Source organism: Sciurus carolinensis, chromosome 12 (genome assembly GCF_902686445.1).
Source record: "Sciurus carolinensis chromosome 12, mSciCar1.2, whole genome shotgun sequence".
In the NCBI taxonomy this organism is placed as follows: domain Eukaryota; kingdom Metazoa; phylum Chordata; class Mammalia; order Rodentia; family Sciuridae; genus Sciurus; species Sciurus carolinensis.
The window spans coordinates 110,444,537-110,464,534 of record NC_062224.1 but is presented as its reverse complement, the minus strand read 5'-3'; the positions used below and the strand labels follow the sequence as shown (position 1 = coordinate 110,464,534).

The 19,998-nt window shown below is 39.2% G+C and overlaps 1 non-coding gene across 1 annotated transcript; it reads right to left on the bottom strand.

The window, feature by feature from the left end:
• Positions 1 to 1,148: 1,148 nt before the first annotated feature.
• Positions 1,149 to 1,227, bottom strand: Trnat-ugu (transfer RNA threonine (anticodon UGU)). Its single transcript has one exon. It is a non-coding gene; the product is annotated as a tRNA-Thr (tRNA).
• Between the last annotated feature and the right edge of the window lie 18,771 nt (positions 1,228 to 19,998).

Here is a 19,998-nt window from a genome sequence, read left to right as displayed (position 1 = left end):
AGTGCCTCACACATGCTAGGCAAGTGCTCTGCCACTGAGCCACAACCCCAGCCCCTCCTACTGTCTTTAAAAAATATTTTGTTAGAGAAAATTTTTTATTTTTAACTTTTACCCATTTTATTCCACTTAAATAATTAAAGTATTGCATACACACAATTTTTAAAAACTCAAGTAGTATTGATTTTTTTTTTTGGGGGGGGTGGTACTGGAGATTGCCCACGAGCATTCTACCACTGAACTAAACCCCTAGCATTTTTAAATTTGTATGGAAACAGGGTCCTGCTGAGCTGCTCGGGCTGGCCTCAAACTTGTGATCGTCTTGCCTTAGATTCCCAAGTAGCTGGGATTATAGGCGTGTACGACTGCACCCAGCCACATTGAATAAGTCATAAAGACAAACCGTAGTTTCTTGCCCTTTCCCTTCAAACTATCTCCCACTGATTGTCTCAGAAACACTTTGTTTTTCACCATTTCACCTATTTCTTTGTATTTTTGTGATCATATTCTTAGATGATACCTTTATAAAGCTATCACTTGATATATTACATTTAACATAGTATATTGACTTTCTGGCATACAAGAAAGGGTTTATTTGTTCAACAAATATTGACAGCGTCTCTACTGTATGTTCAACTTGCTCTACTTGCTTTGGGTGCCAGAGATAACAAAACAGTCAAATTCTCGACTGTCAAGTGGACTAAACCCTCCCTCATACTTCTGGCATGATTAAGGTCATACACTGCATAATGACATTTTGACCAACTTTGGAGTGCATATAGGACAGTGGTCCCATAAGATTATAATGGAGCTGAAAAATTCCTGTTGTCTGGTGACGTTATAGCTGTTGGAATGTCATAGCGTAACGCATTACTCACATATTTGTGGGGATGTATAAACAAACCCCCTGTGATGTCAACCACATAAAAGTATAGTACATACAATTATGTACAGTATATAATACTTGATAATGATAGCAAACAACTATGTTATTAGTTCGTGTATTTTCTATGACATACATTTTATTGTTATTTTGTACTGTACTCCTTCTCCTTCTAAAAATGTTTGCTGTAAAACAGCAGGCGAAGTTCCACCAGCAGCCTCGTCTTACATCTTGTGTCAACCTCATCTCACTCTTTTTTTTTTTTTTTTGGGGGGGTGGGTGCTGGGGATCGAACCCAGGGCCTTATGCTTACAAGGCAAACACTCTACCGACTGAGCCATCTCCCCAGCCCCCCTCTTTTATTTTTTTAATGGATCTTAATTTTAATGGACCTTTAATTTATTTATATGCAGTGCTGAGAATCAAACCCAGTGCCTCACACATGATGGGCAAGTGCTCTACCAGGGAGCCACAACCCCAGCCCACAACCTCATCTCTTGATTGCAGGATTTTCTCTTGTGCTTGATTTAATCTAGTGTTGTTCTGTTGAGCACGGCATGGGCAGCAGTTGGCTAAACTATATATATACGATGTAGCTCCGTGTGTAGTAGGTTGTATCACCCAGGTCTGTAAAGTTCACTCTATGATGCTCGCACAACAATGAGAGCACCTGACGCGTTTCTCGGGGGGTATCACATTATTAAGCAACACATGACTATAGTTTTTATTTAAAACAATCATTTGTTTATGTTATGTCTATGTAAACATTATTCACTACAGTGTTCAAACTACTCTGTAATCATCGTACTTTTTTCCCGCAACTCTTTCTAAAAACATTTTAAAAGTTGTGTCTTAGTGCATTTCTGCTGCTATGACAAAATATCACCAACTGCGTAGCTTACAAACAACAGAAACTTACTTTCCACGGTTCTGGAGGCTGGAAAGTCCAAGATCAAAAGAGATCAAAAGTTGCTGACATTTCAGTATCTGGCGTGGACATTCTTGCTGTGTTCTCACAGAGCAGAAGGCAGAGAACAGAATGGGCTGAACTCTGTTCGAAGCCTCTATTATAAAGCCATTAATCCCACACACAAGGGAGGAGTCCTGGTGACCGACATGAATTTTGGGGAACACATTTAGACCTTAGAAAGTTGTTACAACTGTTCAGTTAGACCCATGCTCCACTTTCCACTAGTTTTACCTCAAATGCTCACATGTAACAAAAATCGATCCATTTCTTGTTTTTCTAGAGGCTCATATGTGGAAGCTACCGTCGAGTTCCGATCTGTATAGCCCGCTGTCCAGGCAGACTTCCTCAGTGTCGTATTGCACGATTTCCTTGATTCCATGTCTTTCTTCATTTTGATCTATATCCCTGTTTTGTTGGAATCCATCCTGAGGAAAATTCAGAGAAGGATGAATGGAAAATAAGTTTTCTAGGTCCTTGAATACATGACAATGTCTTTGATCATCTTCTGGTTTGAAAGTTTTTTTGTTTGTTTTGCAAGCAAGAAGTAGGTTGATTGCAAAGGCAACAGAGATACAGAAATAGACTTCTCTGAAGAGCAAGGACCCTGGAGTTAAGAATTCCTGAAAGATAATTTTTCCTCAGAATTCTGAAAACATTGTTGCATTATTTTATAGCAGTCAATACTGGTAACAGGATTCTGATGACGTTCTCTTTTGCTCCTTTAACTATGACCTAGTTTTCCTCTCTGGAAGTTTTTAGAATCTTTGCTTAATTTCTGGTATTTTAAAATTTCACAATGACAAGCTGCAAATAAACTCCCCCACCCCCCACCCCCACCCCAGTCATCGCTCAGGGTATTTAGAGTTTTGTTGTTATCAATGTTATTTGGTATTTAGGGTTTTTAATTTGTAGACTCCTGTCCTTTGAACCTGAGCCATTTTCCAGTATTATAACTTTTTTTCCCCTCTCTCTCTCTCTCTCTTGTATTGAGAATCAAAACCAGGTGGGCTCTACCACTGATTCACATCTCTTTTTCTTTTTCTTTTTTTTTTTTTAATTATTTTTTTGTGGTGCTGGGACCTAACCCACAGGTACATGCATAGCAGGCAAGTCCTTTACCACTGAGCCACATCCCCAGCCTTTATTTTTTACTTCAAGACAGGGTCTTGCTAAATTGCCTGAGCTGGCCTGGAATTTGTGATCCTCCTGCCCCAGCCTCTTGATTTGTTGGAATTGCAAGCATGTACCACCACTCTGGGATTCTAGTATTATTTCTTTGATATATTATTCCTATTTCTCTTTTCTTTTTTAAGACTTTACAATTTGGATGTTGCCTTAAATGAATGGATCCTCTCTACCTCTTTAATTTTCTATTTTCTACCCTTCCCTGCTTTCTGGAAGACTTCCTTAACTTTTTTTTTTTTTTTCCCCTTAACTTTTTTTCAACCCTTCTAATCATATTGATATTTTGGCTATCACATGTTTAATATCTAGGATATCTTTTGTGTTCTCAGTTTGTATTTTGTATTCTCATTCTGTTTTTCTTTAAAAAAGGGGTATCATACAGTCTCTTACCTTTGGAAGTTTAAGAGTTTTAAAAAGAGTTCTGTCTCCCTGTGTGGATGTTTTAGAGGGATGTGGTTTCACGCGCACCCCCAAAGGTTTGTGTGTCCAAGGCTTGGAGTGGAGGGGGTGGGACAGTTAAGGGGAGGGACCTTGTGGGAGGTCCCAAGACTAGCCCTTCTCCTCCGTCTGATTTCCTGTCTTGAAATGTCATCTCTGGCTGCTGCTGTTATGGGCCAGGCTATATGGGCAATGACCAAACAGACTCCATTTTACCCTGAGACTCCGTGTCATGTAAGACATGCTTCTCCCATGGGAACACCCAGCCTCTGTGCAATTCTTATACAATGTAAAATTGTTCTCTTTTTGTTTCCCATTTTTCTTGGACAATGTACCCTGTCAGAGAATGATTGTCTAGATGTTAGTAACCATTCTTTAATAGTAGCAACAGCCGCTTATGATTACTGTACTCACATGCTTTACTTACCGTATAAAAGGTGTACTCTAACCCTTGGAGGGAGTTGGGAGGGTGTGGACTTGCAGCCCGCCCCTCCTTACCACCAGCTGGCAAATCCGGCCCGCCAGCAGATGAATAAAGATGGTTCCGCCTCCAGCTTTCAGATCGACTGGACTTGATGATTTATTGGGATCTCGCCCTAATGTGATACACACTCCTACTATTACTGCGCTATTTACCATGAGGTGAAATAGCAAAGGGGTTTTCACCAGAGCTGTGCTATATCATTTGGCTTCTCAAACTATGAGCTAAATAAACTTCGTTTCTTTATAAATACCCAGTCTCAGATATTTCATTATAGTAATGAACAAACAGACTAATGAAACCAGAGTTTGAGATGATACTATATTCTCTGCCTCTGCTGGCAAGTCAGGCCTGCATAAGTTGCAGGTCTCTGAGCTGAGAAAGCACAGCGGGTGATGCTGGGCACAGCTGGCAAAGCCAGATTCTTCTCCACTACCATGGAGTGGCATGTTGCACCTCTTAATGGTGAGCCACGCCCTCCTGTGTCACGGCAGAGCCAGAAGATCACTGTCAATTTTTTCTTTCCAGATTCTTGTCTTACAAATTTGAAGGATGAAATCCATGGATGACAACAGAAGGAAAGAGTGAAAGGAGAAGGATTTATTTGGGATTTATTCAAGTGGGTAGAAAAGAGACAGAACTCTCACAGGGTGAGAGGGGACCTGATAGGGATGACCACCTAAATGTACTAGTTTAGGGGCTTATGTAGCCACTGGGTAGGGGCATTGACCAATGTCTACGCTAAACAGATCTTGGAAAAGTACCAGTGCCATTCATTTGCCCCATGTCCTTTTAGCCCTTGAGTTTGAACTTTCCCATAACTTCTAATCATGTCTGTTCCACCTCTTGCCACTCAGGGACAAAGACTTGGCTGGAATGTTTGGAATGCTTCTACAGGTTAACCTCATGGAGTGACCTTTACATTTAAAAATGCCTTAATTGGAACCCATTATCCACCCTGACTTATTCACTAATACAAGAAGTTATCTTTGTCATCTTTGGTTTTCTTTGTTCTGTTTAATTAGATTGGGATGATTAGGTGTGAACCTAACGATTAGCTATTTCACTGGAGGGTCACCAAATGTCAGTCATTTTCTTTGAAATATTTAATTTCTGCTCCATAGAATCAGTTTTTTAAATTTTGGTAGGGTCATAGATGGAAGAGGAGACAATTTCATGTGATCAATCTTCCATCTTCAACCAGAATTTACCAGTGAGAAATCAAAATTTTTTCACATACACCATCTTTAGACTATGCTAGGTAATTGTCATTAACATGATTAGCAATATTTACAGTAATAGTTTTAAATTTTCACTTTGCAATAAGCTTTCTGTGTGAGTTCATTAACGCAGTTGGGGAGAACATGGAAAAACAAAGTCATGATCATGAATTTGAAGCCCATGAAGACACACTAGTCTTACTTAGTTGTGTGGACTCTATTTTCTCCCCTAACTCAAGGAGAAAGTCATGAGAGTTATTTGGGGCAATTATAGAATAGGCATTTTTCTACTTCTGTTAGGAATATGTGTCCTGGGTAGTTGTGATATGCCACAGGGATATCAAAGGGACAAACAATACTGGCAACTCGAAAATGGCAAATGAATAAACACAAAAAAACCAACCCACAGACATATCACTGTAAATCAATCCATTTCTGCTGTGGGGATCAACCCCATCTACGTCATTTCCCCAGAAACAGATGTCGACTTGGGAGAGAAAGGTTTACTGGGGAATGAATGCTCTTGGGGACATGGACTTCAGGCAGTAAGGGCCAGAGGGAGAAGTTAACCAGGGAAGCAATCACACAGAGGCCCCAGTCGATCCCATAGGAAGTCCGGGAGCTGGGTATAGAGTTGTCCCACCTTGACCATAACAGGCCAGATCTTCATAACCTCCCATCAACCACTTGTTAAAACTAGCTAGTTGTCAACAAGGAGAGAGGCATGGCCTGAAGACAACTTGAGTAAAGTGGCTCTCTTCTGCTGATGACCATTTGTAAGGAGTTTTGCAATTGTGAACTGGTAGCCAAAACATCTGGCAGGCCACAGTGTCCACTACAATATACAAAGGACTTGTCTTCTTGAAAGCCCACAAGCCAGAGTGTTGACTAGATACCTATGAAGGAAAAATGGACGATTCAGTGGCAGGAGTGCAATTATATTTGGACTGAGAAGGAGCTATGAACCTGTTTACTCCATAAGCTAGATAATTAGTCCCCAAGAAATAGAAGAAATGAAATGAACTTTGTGACTTTTATTTCATTTGATTTTGCATTTTGTGTATTTTGGGTGTACTTACTTTGGTTAGCAGTCATTCTTGGATTTTAAACATGAAGTGGAAGCCATTATGTTTAGGTTTATAGTATTAAATTAGGGAAAGTTCAAAGATGACAGGAGAAAGAAAGCACTCAGAATGTATTTCAAATGCACTTAACAAAGAAGGGAATAGTAGAAGTAAAAAATCTTCACCAAGTTTCCACCCTACAGTTAGGGAAGAAGAGGACAATATTGACTTCATTACACTAAAATAGGTGAGTCTTTGAGCATATAGGGAAAAAAACCTGCTTTTTTTTTTTTTTTTTTTTTTTTTTTGGTACATTATTGCAATGTTTATAGAAGTAATATGCAATACTATCCATTCTTCATTCTGTAAAATTGTATCTTGCTGTTGTGTTTGTTACACTTTAAAGAAACAGTTGAGGAAGAAAGAATATCATCTCAAGTGCTTACATCTCCTGTCTGTCCCATGGGTCTCTCCCCGTGTTGTCTTATCTTTGATAATTACATTATGATTCTTGAAAGTGATAGAGAAATTCAGTCACATTCTTTGATGTCTTTTGTTGTTGCTAAAAAGTCAATATTTTCTAGATCAAGATATGTCAAAACCATTCAAGACAAATAGCTATGGGAAATGACAATGAAACTTTAACTCCATTCTCTCAAACTTCAAATCTGTGGAAAACAGGAGGTAAAGTAGGAGAGGGGAGCTCAAAAGCCTAAAAATCTGTTGTTGGAAACTGAAGTAGGGGGATCAAATAACACAGAACTTCAAGGGGGGGGCGGTGTTCTGAGAGGTAGTGACTTAGCCAGGTTCCATGTGACAAAATGCACCATGAAGGCAAGCAGCAGCCAGTCATGTGCAGGAGCAACTGAGCTTCACTCAGCTGGCAGCTGAATCCAACATCCTACCCTGAGAACCAAGGCACTTACTTGGCTTCTCTCCTCCTAAAGCCAGGGAGATGGTTTAAGCCTCATCTCAGAGAAACTTCAGGAAACTCTTTCTGGAGATTAGGTGCGTTTGTTTGGACTCTGTTCGGTAAGTTCAGTGGTTCCTGTCTTTGTTGACAGAAAGACTCCATCAACTGCAATGCAGAGCTATAAAATTCAAAATGTACTTTAAGCCAGACGGTGAAAAGCAAGCCTTCCTCCCGCTTCTGTCCAGCCTTTCCATTCCCTTCCCAGAGGCAAACATTGTTTCCAACTTCTGGTGTATTTGCTTCAAATGTGTGGACTTAAAAAGTTGATACTTTTTATTTTTATTTTGATCCCCTCCTTTTCACTTGAAATCAATAGGATTACCTTATTTTAGAAAATGAAGTTAGTCTTGTGAGTTCATAGTAAACTTCTACCAGCTTTTTTTTTTTTTTTTAATTACTGGGGATTGAACCCAGGGATGCTTTGCTGCTCAGTCACATCACCAGTCCTTTTTGTTTTTTGTATTTTGAGATGGTCTCACTCAGTTGCTGAGGACCTTGTTAAGTTGCCAAGGCTGGCCTCAAACTTGTGCTCCTCCTGCCTCACCCTCCAGAGTGACTTGAATTACAGGCATGAGCCACCTACTCCTGCCTCTGCTGGCTCTTAAGGATCAATTAATACTTCTTTTAAAATTATACAATGTGTGACTGCCCTTGCATATCTCCTGACTTAACATAGTTTTCAGGGGTTACATATTGCAGTTTATTTGGGGGCCAGGTAGGGAATAGAAATATGTAAAATGGCTGGGAGGTGGCACCTGGTAATTGAGAACAAAGGTATTTCAAAGGCCAAGTTTATTATACACATAATACAACTATACTGTGTAGACTTGTGGCCTTTTATTACACAGTTTATCCTTTTATAAAAGTGATTTTGTATTTTTTAAAATATTTTTTTAGTTGTCAATGGTCCTTGACAACTGAGAATCGAAGCCAGTGTCTCACATTTGCTAGGCAAGCGCTCTACTACTACTGAGCTACAACCCCAGCCTCTCATTTTGTAATTTTGATTGACATAATATTTACACATATTTTAAAGTATTTTGTGGTTTTTGATTCATGACTGGATATGCTAATTACTCTGAGTATGGGTGTTTGTATATATGTAATACACCTTAAAGTTTCATCACTTTTTATGGGGATTACATTTTAAATCCTCTTTATTTTGAGATACATAATGCATTATTGTTAGTTATATTCACCCTGCTGTGCCACAGAACAACAGCACTTGCTTCCTTTATCAAACTATGTGCTACACATGTCCTGACTTCCGCCTTTGAAATACCTTTAGACTGGGCATTTCCATCTGTATATCACCCACCACTTCCAGTCGTCTTCTGGCAGCTATTTCACCTATGACCTGGGTCCCAGAGGCTAGCCTCTCCCTCTCCCCACTTCCTCCTGCTGGTGCACCCTGGTAACCCACTGCCAATCACCCGGAGCCTGGCAGCTTAGACCAACGCCACGTCTGAGCTTACAGCTCTGTGGTTGGAAACATGGACAGAGCCCGACCCACGGAGTCCCCTTAGTGCATGAAACGCCGAGATCACTGGACTGGGTTTTGTCTGGAGGCCGGTGAGAATTTGCTTCCCAGTTCCTCCAGGGTGTTAGCAGATTTTGCTCTCCGTGGTGGCGGCACTGAGATCACCCTTTCCTCGCTGCCTGCCCGCCCCAGGCCCCTCACTCGGCCCCGCAGGCCCTTGCTCCCCTGTTGCCCGGGGCCCTTGCTCCCCTGTTGCCGTGGAGAATCTCCTTCGCTGGGAACAATCGTTCTCTTTCAAGAGCCTGACTTCAGGCTGATTAGGTCAAGTCTTGTCTTTTCTTTTTTAGGGACAACACAACAACAATTTATTTTGAAATGTTTTAAATTGACATAAAATCGTACACATTTGCAGGATCCCATGTGGTGTTTTAATACATCTATGCACATTGGTGGTGTTCAAATCTGGGTCAGTGCAACCATATCCTTAAACATTTATAATTGTGTGTAATGAAGGCATTTAATATCCTTCTAGCTTTTTTGAAATATATAGTATATGATATTTTCTACAGTCACTATTGTGCAATAGCACACCAGAACTAATTTATTTATTTGTAATTGTAACTTTGTACCTATGGACCTTTGTACCTTTCTCATCCCTCTCTCCCCTACGCTTTTCCCTACCTGTGGTACCCGAGATCAACTTTTATAGATTCCACATGAGTGAGATCACATGGTATTTTCCTTTCTGTGCCTGACTAATTTAACTTAAGAACCCATGTTCTAACATGCCCTCTAGTTTCAATCCTGTTGAGGCAAATAATGGGATTTTATCCTTTTTGTGACTGCATGGTATTCCATTGTTTCGTATGCTATGGTTTCTTTATCCATTCATCAGTTGATAGACATGAGTTGACTCAATTTCTTGACTATTATGAATAGTGTGGCAATAAACATGGGGTAGGTCAAGTCTTTCTCTTTTTTTAATATATATTTTTAGTTGTAGGTGGACATAATACCTTTATTTTAATGTAGTGCTGAGGATTGAACCCAGGGCCTCATGTACTCGAGGCAAGTGCAATACCACTGAGCTACAATGCCAGCCCCGAGGTCAAGTCTTTCTTAAAAAACTGTGCTGTAATAATACAACCTACTGGACTGGGATTGTGGCTCAGTGATAGAGCGCTTGCCAGGCACGTGTGAGGCACTGGGTTGGATTCTTAGCACCACATACAAATAAATAAATAAAGGTTAATCAACAACTAATACAAATATTAAAATAATTATAATAATACAACCTGCTTATGGTAGTGAAATACAACACATTCATAGTACCGGATATTATACAGGGCATGTGTGCGGGGGAATCTTGTAGGTCATCCTAGAATTCTGCCTTCCACAGAAGTTAACAATTTCTAATTTGTGATTCATATTATATGTCCTATTGTTGCCTCTAGAAGCTTATCGAGATTTTCCATTGTTCTCAGCTTTCTGGAATTTCATGGTATGCTTTCGTCTAAGTCTATTTTTATCTACTGTGCTGCACACTATATAAGCCATTTCAGTGTGGAAACAAACTCACATCCTTAAATTCCTTCTGAATATTTTCATTGATTATTTCCTCTCCTTCGTTTCTCTGTTGCTGTCTGGAGATGATTATCTGGATGTCAATCAATCTAGATTTGTCCTCTAGTTCCCCCTCCCCCATTTTCCATCTCTGCTTTATGTTCTACTATTTTCCCCAATAAAAATCTTCCACATGTTGAATATTTTCACTTGGGTTTTCAAAGCATTAATTTGTGAGCATTGATTTTCTTGGTTTTGTTTTATTTGTATCATGAATGTTAATTTTGTATGACACTGATGTTCTTGTTTTATGGATAAAATGGTTTCTCTTGTTTCCTGAGGATGTTAGTAAGGGGTTTATTTGTTCAATTTTAAGTATTCTTTCCACAGAGTCTGTTTCCTCAACGCTACTTTTTTCCCCTTCTATATTGGGGATTGAACCCAGGGCCTTACTGCAAGCTAGGTAAGCACTCCACCACTGAGCTACACCCCCAGGCCCTAAGTCACATGTACATATTTACCAGAGGCTTTCCTCAGATGACTATGATCTTTGTTCATCTCTTTCAAATCACTAAAAAGGTGATTGGAAGCTCCAAGCCCACCCATGAGTAAGGCTTGTTAACTTTGAAGTTTCCTGTAGAGGGAGTGGCTTGGGCCACTGTATTAAGGACCGCCTATGCTGATTTTCTCTCTCTTTTTTTTTTTTTTTTTTGTCTTTTCCCTGTGCTGGGGATGAAACCCAGGGCCTCAGGCACACTAGGCTGGTGCTCTACCCGTGAGCTGCATCCCAGCCCAATGCTAATATCTTTAGGTCTTTCACCTTGGATTACTCAGATATTCTCAATTCATATCTCCTGCCTTGGTGTTGTCGGTCTAGTGTTCAGCTTCCTGTTGCTGAATAGGGCCTAAGAATGGAGGGTGCATATTCTTGCAGAGTGTGTGAAATTCAAAATCTTTCACTTCGTGGCATCAACATTAACACACGGTGTGGTTTTCTACCTGCACACTTGGTGGAGTACTTAAGAGTATTTGCCTCTCTTCTTGGTCTACTGAATTTTGACCTGCCTGAAGTATTCCTTCCTGCCTTTGCACTTATTGAAAGTATGGTTCATGCCACTCATAGCACCTTGAATTGTATATAATACGTTACTTCTTTACTAGGGACAGACTCTGTTTTGTTGTTTTATGGTACTGGGGATTAAACTCAGGGGCACTCAATCACTGAGCCACATTCCTATTTTGTATTTTATTTAGAGACAGGGTCTCACCGAGTTGCTTAGTGCCTCGCTTTTGCTGAGGCTGGCTTTGAACTCCCAAACCTCCTGACTCAGCCTCCTGAGCTGCTGGGATTATACGCATGTGCCACTGTGCCTGGCTAGGGACAAACTCTTTGAAGACTACAACTGTGCCTGTACCATAGAGTTTTCCATCATGCCGTCCTTACCGTGTGTGTGTGTGTGTGTGTGTGTGTGTGTGTGTGTTTTGCAGGGAAGTACTGGGGGTTGAACCCAGGAGTGTTTTACCACTGAGCTATATCCCTACCCCTTTTTATTTTTTATTTTGGGAAAGGGTCTTTCTCAGTTGCTTAGGGCCTCATTAAATTGATGAAGCTGGCCTTAAACTTGCAATCCTCCTGCTGCCTCAGCCTTCCAAGTTGCTGGAATTATAGGTGTGCTCCATGACTCCCAGCCCCTGTGGACTTTTAACAAATATCTGTTGAATGAATGTCAGATGGATAGTGACGAGGAAGATTTTATTCATATTCTCCAAGATATATCTCTACTGATTCTTCCCCTTTAGGACTTTCTAGATAGATGTTTTCAATCTTATTCATTTGGCATCTTTCAGAAAAGTGCATTATGTAATTGGAAATGTAATAGGGAAAGAGAAATGTCAAGGTCCACTATCTTCTTGTGTCAAGAAATTCCCACATGGAATAAATAGTTAAACAGTCAAATAAATAGTTAAACAGTCAAATATGTAGATATCCGGATAATAGTTTTTCCATTTCCTTTCCTGAACCATGGTCAGAGACTTTCAAGATGGCAGGCATTGCCAGTTCTTAAATAATTTGGTACTTGTTACCAGCATTAGCTATCTTATAAATGCGCGTAAGAAGATGTGTAGTCTATCCTCTTTCCTTCTGCAATTCAGTTTGAGCTTTCTCCCTTTTTCTTTCTTTTGCGGTGTGGGGGATCGAACCCAGGGCCTTATGCTTGCAAGGCAAGCACTCTACCCACTGAGCTATCTCCCCAGCCCAGTTTGAGCTTCCTGATTCTTTCCTGGGTGAAGAAACTCTCTAGGACGGAGGATCCATAGCTCAGCCAGGGGTAAAGTATTGTTTAGCTTTCTTGAGGCTTTTGGTTGGATTCCTGGTGTTACCCAAAAGAAACTCTAAAAAATTTTGTAAAAAGGAATACTAAAATGCCTTCAAGTCAGTCATCAAGTCTCTTTCTTAAAACACCTTGGAAGAAGCAATTTCTTGAAGATAGAGGTCCCCTGCTTTATGATTCACGATAAGAATTCTGGCAGCAAACCTGAAACCTCCTCCTGTTTACTTTTTTTTTTTTTTTTTTTTTTTTAATATTTCTTTCTCTTTTTCCTTTATGAAGACAGGATCCCACTAAGTTGCCCAGGCTGGCCTGAAACTCTGCATCCTCCTGTTTCTGCCTCCTGAGTAGCTGGGATTATAGGTATGTGCCACTGCATCTGGCTTTGCTTTTCTTTTAATTCTCATTTAATTTCTCTTCATTCTTCAAATCTTCACACAAATTTTATCCCTTTTACTAAGTAATACTGTTAAGTACAAAACAATTTTGGAAACACAACACAGATAGAGAAGAAAATAAAAATTTGTAATACTACCATTCAAAAATATATTTTTTACTATTTTGTAATATTTCCTTCTAATCCCTTTTCTGAATAATCTAATTTAAAATTAAACATAGAAAATTATATCAGTATCTTATATTTTTAACTTAAAATTATATTATGGGTATTTTTCTATATTGGAATGGTTTTCAGGAGACAGCCTCTGAAGATAAAGTCTTTCTTAAGTTCAAATCTCACTTCTCCCATTTAAGAGCTGTATAATTTTGTGTGAGTTACTTAACCTATGCCATAGCTTCCTTATCCATATAAACGACATGATAATGAACTGCCTCCTGCAGGAGATTTGTGTTTATTGAATGAGTTACTGCATATAAAACACTTAGAACAATACCTCACACAGAATAAGCACTAGGTGAACATTAGCTATTGCTATTTAAATATAGTTTCAGGGCTAGAGGTGCAACTCTGTGGTAGAGTAGCTTGTCTAGCAGCCTGAAGGCCCTAGGTTCAATCCCCAGCACTGCAAAAAATAATAATAATATAAACAAATAAATAAAATATAATTGTAACATAGTACTCCATTATTTGGATTTACTGTAATTTATATAGTCAACCTTTTATTATTGGACTTCCAGGTTGTTTCCAATTTTAAATAATTATTTGTTCTTTTTGTTATACATGACAATAGAATGTATTCTGGCAAATTATACATACGTGGATATAACTTACTCTAATTAGGATCCCACTATTGTACATGACGTGGAGTTACCCTTGGTCATGTATTCAAATACAAGCCTAGGTAAGTTATGTCCAATTAATTCTACTGTCTCTCCTATTCCACCCCCTTCCCTCCATTTCCCTTTGTCTAATCCCATGGATTTCTTTTATTCTCTTCCCCAACCTCCCTTGTTTTGGGTTAGCATCTACAAATGAGAGAGAACATTTGGCCTTTGGTTTTGGGGACTGGCTTATGTCACTTAGCATGATATTCTCCAGTTCCATCCATTTACTGGCAAATGTCATTATTTAATTCTTCTTTATGGCTGAGTAATATTCCAGTGTGTATGTGTGTGTGTGTGTGTGTATACATGTATATACATACATATATATATATATACATATAGATATATATATATACATACATATATATATATATGTTGCTGGCATAGGTGGGTACAATACCTTTATTTTATTTTTGTGTGGTGCTGAGGATTGAACCCAGGGCCCCATGCATGCTGGGCAAACACCCTACCACTGAGCCTCAACCCCAGCTTGTAGCTGTAACCCCAGCCCCTGTTGCCATTCTTGTTCCTTCCCAACCCATTCTTCTACAGTAGCAGAGAATTTTATTAAAATACAAAACCAAAGCTAGGCTACATAGATGTATGTATATGTATATCACATTTTCTTTATCCGTTCATCTGTTGAAGGACATCTAGGTTGTTTCTGTCGCTTGGCTATTGTGAGCTGAGCTGCTATAAACATTGATGTGACTGTACCACTGTAGTATGCTGTTTTAAAGTCCTTTGGGTATAGACTGAGGAGTGGGATAACTGGGTCAAATGGTAGTTCCAATTCAAGTTTTCTAAAGACTATCCATACATTTTCCAAAGTGGTTCTAATTTTTTAATATTGCAAATAACATAATGTGTCAACATCCTTGTGCCTATGTCAATGAAAATGTCTGAATTTTTGTTAAATTCCTAGAAATTATTATGAACTATGAGGTAATTAGTTTATTAATTTTTTCCTTTACTCCCTCCTCCCCAAGGATGTAAGTTCCACGGGGCAGACAATTTTCCATGCTTTTTTAGTACCATCTTTCCAGTACCTAGAAGAGTACCCCAACATAGGAAGGACCTGATAAATACTTGTTTGTTGAAAGACATATATCCACTTGAAGAATCTTGATAGAGATGGCTAAACTGATCCCCAGAATCAACACTGGCCCCTGAGGTGCTAGCCTGACTCCTGACCCTGCAGATTCCTTGCCTGAGGAATCTTGAGGCCAGCATCTCTGAGGCGTCAGCTCTTCTGGAGTGCTGTTAGTCACGCTCCATCAGATGGGCTCAGCCTACAGGCTTCCTTTCCCACTTGTTCTGTGGAGAGCGATGGTCTGTGGCAGTCTTGATCGGTCTCATTTTTAGGATTGCTCTGAGCCTGGATAATGCATGTTGGTCCTAAGTAGCAGCAATTAGCACAAAGTGCTGGAGGCAAAAAGAGAAATGATTTTAGGAAAACAGAGTTGGATATTTTTTCCTTAAAACTCAAGAAGTAGTATGCAGTGAGAATCTCTGGAGGTGCTGGCAGGCTCTAGAAGAAACCAGGATTTTTCTCTGGTCTTCTCTCTGCTGATTGGCTTTCCCCATTTCTTGGTGCATCCATGGATCTGATTACACGTTATGGTGCCATCCATGCTTAGGGAGTTACCTACCTATTTTGAATCCTAGTTGAGAATTTCTAGAATTTCTGAGATAGAAAATCTTATTGATGGGGCTGGGGATGTGGCTCAGTGATAGAGCACTTGCCTACCACATGTGAGGCACTGGGTTCAATTCTCAGCACCACATAAAAATGAATAAATAAAATATAGGTATTGTGTCCATCAACAACTTAAAAATTAAAAAAAAAAAAAAGAAAAGAAAAGAAAAAGAAAACCTTATTGGCCTGACTTGATTTGGATCAAGCATCTGGTGCAGCTGAATCACTCTTGTTACATGAGAAGGGGTCATGTAGTGAGATGTGGTCTTCAGGTGCCCTTCCTGGGAAGGGAGGGTAAGTTATGAGAGAAGAGGGAGGAATTATTTTGAGCTGAGCAAAAATCTCCTAAAGTCTTTGCCACAATGATCTTGCTCAAATCCTTTCCTTACCTAAACCATTTCCATCCTTAAAAGCCTAAGAAGAATCTCCAGTTTTGTAAACATAAATATACCTTGTTAGTTCAAATGATTATTTTTTAATCTCTGTGATTCCTGATAACTTATTTTCTGCCCTGTGCAATTTAGTATTATGTTAAAACAATAGATTATTTTCTAATTGTTTTATTCAGGAAGATTTTGATTTCCAAACTGGTAAGCATTTTAAGGTTGAGAAGTGTCTCTCAAATTTCATTTTTACACTTAGAAAGTATTCAATGAATATATAGTAAATTGATTAAAGTGTTTGTTAAAAGTTTTACATTCTTTAAAAGAAAGTTAATGTCCTGTCAAGTGATAGGATTTTATTTTGAGTTTTTTTATATGTATTATACATAGAAACTCTTTACTAATAATTAGTAGAATTATGAAAATCTCTAAAATACACACCAAATTCCCAAGTTGTACTGTCCGTTGCTGGCATAGGTGGGTACAATACCTTTATTTTATTTTTGTGTGGTGCTGAGGATTGACCCCAGGGCCCCATGCATGCTGGGCAAACACCCTACCACTGAGCTACAACCCCAGCTTGTAGCTATAACCCCAGCCCCTGTTGCCATTCTTGTTCCTTCCCAACCCATTCTTCTACAGTAGCAGAGAATTTTATTAAAATACAAAACCAAAGCTAGGCACAGTGGTACACACTTGTAATCGCAGCTACCAGGAAAACTGAGGCAGAAGGATCCCAAGTTCAAGACCAACCTGGGTAACAGTAGTTATGGGGCGCAACTGAAGAACAGACCTATCACCACTGAGAAGTCCGAATTTGAGAGTCTTTATTAAGCCAGCCGGCTGACTGTCTCACACCATGCCCCCAAAAAATGGCTATTGTGAGAACAGCCCTGACCACAGGGTTGTAGGGGTTCTTATACCAAAAATCACATCAATCATAAGTGTCTGTTGCTCTGATTCAAAATTACACATTAACATCATGAGATCATCAACAGAGGGGGAAGTGGGTCAGAATGACCCTTATCTAGGTACAAACTAAAGAATGGTTGCTAACATCCACACAATTACCGTTTACATGGTACATTGGTTACTATATAGGAGTTGCCATTGTATATTATTAAACATGTCACGCTAAGTAACTGATGAGGGGCACACAGGCGGGGTGTTCCCATGGGAGAAGCTTATTTCCTACATAACATGGAGTCTCAGAGCAAAATGGAGTCTGTTTAGTCATTTCCCTTAGAGTCTGGCCTATGACATTCTCATGGAGCCAGATCTGTCAGCCCATCACAACAGTGATTGCCTCTGGGTTCAATCTCTATTACTACAAAAAAAAAAAAAAAAAAAAGCAAATTCAAATCCTATCATGCCACTTCTCTGTTCAAAATTCTTTCAGCTCCTCAGGCACCTGAAGGTCTTTCTCTTCCTCAGACCTTTTTTTTCCCTTCCTTTTTACTACTTTTAGCTGTAGATGGACACAATAGCTTCACTTATTTTTTTATATGGTGCTGAGAATTGAACCCAGGCCTCACAGGTGCCAGGCAAGTGTGCTACCACTGAGCCACAACCCCCGCCCTCTTCTTCAGGTCTTTGCATGCACTATTTATTGTCACAGGAGAGTGACAGCTTCTGCAATATTGCCTCTCCTTGAGTCTCAGCTGCAAGGTGGCATCTTTCCTTGACCTGACTACTGACCACCCTAAGTATCTCTGCTCTGCATCATTGGAACCATATATGTATTTCCTTTTTAAAAATTTCACAACTTACGACTATTTTATTTTTCTTCTTACTTGTTTTTTCTTTTCTTATTTCCCCTCACAGTATCCCCAATGTAAATTTCATGAGTGTGTAGGGATCGTGTTTTTTTTTTTTTTTTCCCCTAATGTATCCCTAGCACCTCCCACGGGACCTGGCACGAAGTAACTTCAGAATATACTTGATTTACTAAACAAGAGTAATAAGATAAACAGGATGCTAATTTACCAGCAGTTCTATGTGGTTCCAATAGTGGTTCTAAGATTATTAGAAGGCAAACTTCCATGGTGATGCTATTTAATTTTAAGCAAAATGTTTGATCTTGTTCTTTATTTTCCCACACATAAGTAAAATATAATTGCATCCTATTAGTTTGTTTATGGAAACATTACTCATAAAAGCAATTTGGAAGTGATGACGAGTGTCTACACTACTAATCAGGCATGCAAACGATGTGTGTGACTGTGTTTAGGAACATGAAAACATGCCAGCTGGACGCGCTTTCTTCATGAAAACTGGGAAATATTTTAAATGTAAACTGATGAGAATTTGTCTGGGAACAGTAGATGATTACACGATAAAAAGACCTTTTAGAAAACCTTATTAATTCGTTTGTATTTCTTCTTTGATGTGGAAAAGGGACTTGCAAAAAATTTAAGAAGGAGCTGGAGAAAATATCTTGAAATCATGATTACTTTTTATCTTCATCTATCACTAGAAGATTCCAAGGCCAATCTCCATAAGCCCAGAATCAAAAGGGTGTATGTAGGATTCCATTTTGTGTCTGGAATTTCTTTTGCTAATAGCATGGTTTTTCATACTTTAATAATACCTTATGCATTAATAACACTTTGCAACACATTCACAAACAGGGAAGAAATTGTCACTGTTTTAGAGGTGTGGAAATGGAGGTTAAGAAATTTGCCCCAGGTCACATGATTAGTAACAGGCTATGGTAGGGAGGGGCAAAGGTGCTCTCAAACTCCCTATTTTTGGTTTCTGGCCCAGGGCTAAGCCATCTCTCTAATAAATGCTAGATGCTAAACTGACATTTCCTGTTGATCCTATTGGAAGTTTGTAAATAAATAATGGAAATTATTTTATAAGCAGAATCACTCAAATAATCTATAATTCTGTAAACATCAAGAATATTGACATTAGTGATCTTGTCAACAGTCATTTCAAAACTTTTTTCTTCATTTATGGTATAGTCTAGTTTTGGGGACATTTAATATAAAAAATCATGACTATGCAATTCAGAAAGATGGTTCTGTTAACTATGATGCCACCTGAAATTCAAAATTATGTAGGTCACCTAGTGCCCTCTGCTGAAACAAGCAGAGTATAACAAATTAATACTTGTAACAAATTCTCTCCAAGGAACTGATTATTGGTGTTACATCTCAGGATAGCAAAGAATCCCCACTTGGGTCATAATTGTGCATTTCTAAATATATTGATTACATAAACTAAGAATTTCTGTTGTTAGTGCCTAAGTCAATGACAAGCTCAGAGGACATTCCATAATTGTTTGGTAGATTGATTTACATGTACTTTGGTTTGTCCTAGGAGTGTTCATGTGACAATCCACATGGCATTCTTTTGTGGTTGTGTTTGGCCCTCGGTAATGTCCTCTTCTCCTGGAGCCTTGCCTGGAGACTTGGCAGCCACTGTAACTTCTTATCTTCCCCCAACCCCCACCCACCAGGTTGTTATTTTTGGTTTTGCTCAAAATACACTGGAAGTTTACAAGAGCTTAGACATTTGAGTAAGACAGATCGGAGTTTTAAATCCAGGCTGTGCCACTTCCTTAAACAAATTACTCATCCTTTAAAAGGTTTTCTTTCTGTAGGAGGGAAAAGAGCCTACCCTGATTCATAGGAACTCTGCGTGGATTTGAGTGATGTAATGCAAATGAGTGGTTCAGCACAGTACCTGTCTCTTAGCCATTGCTCAGTTATTGTTAGCTTTATTGTTGTTTTGTTATATTTTAGCTTAAGCAAATTTTGCCTCCCCATAGAGGGAACTGAACCCAGGGCCTCACATGCTAAGTAATCACTCTACCTCTGAACTACATCCCTCCCTTTTTTTAAATTTTATTAAAATCTTTTTTATTTTTACAGACTGCATTTTGATTTGTTGTACGCAAATGGGGTACAAGTTTTCATTTTTATTTTGAGACAGGATCTGGTTAATTGACCAGGCTGGTCTAGGGACTTGTGATCCTCCTGCCTCAGCCTCCTGAGTAGCTGGGATTATGGGTGTGCGCACTGCACCTGGGTTCCGGTAG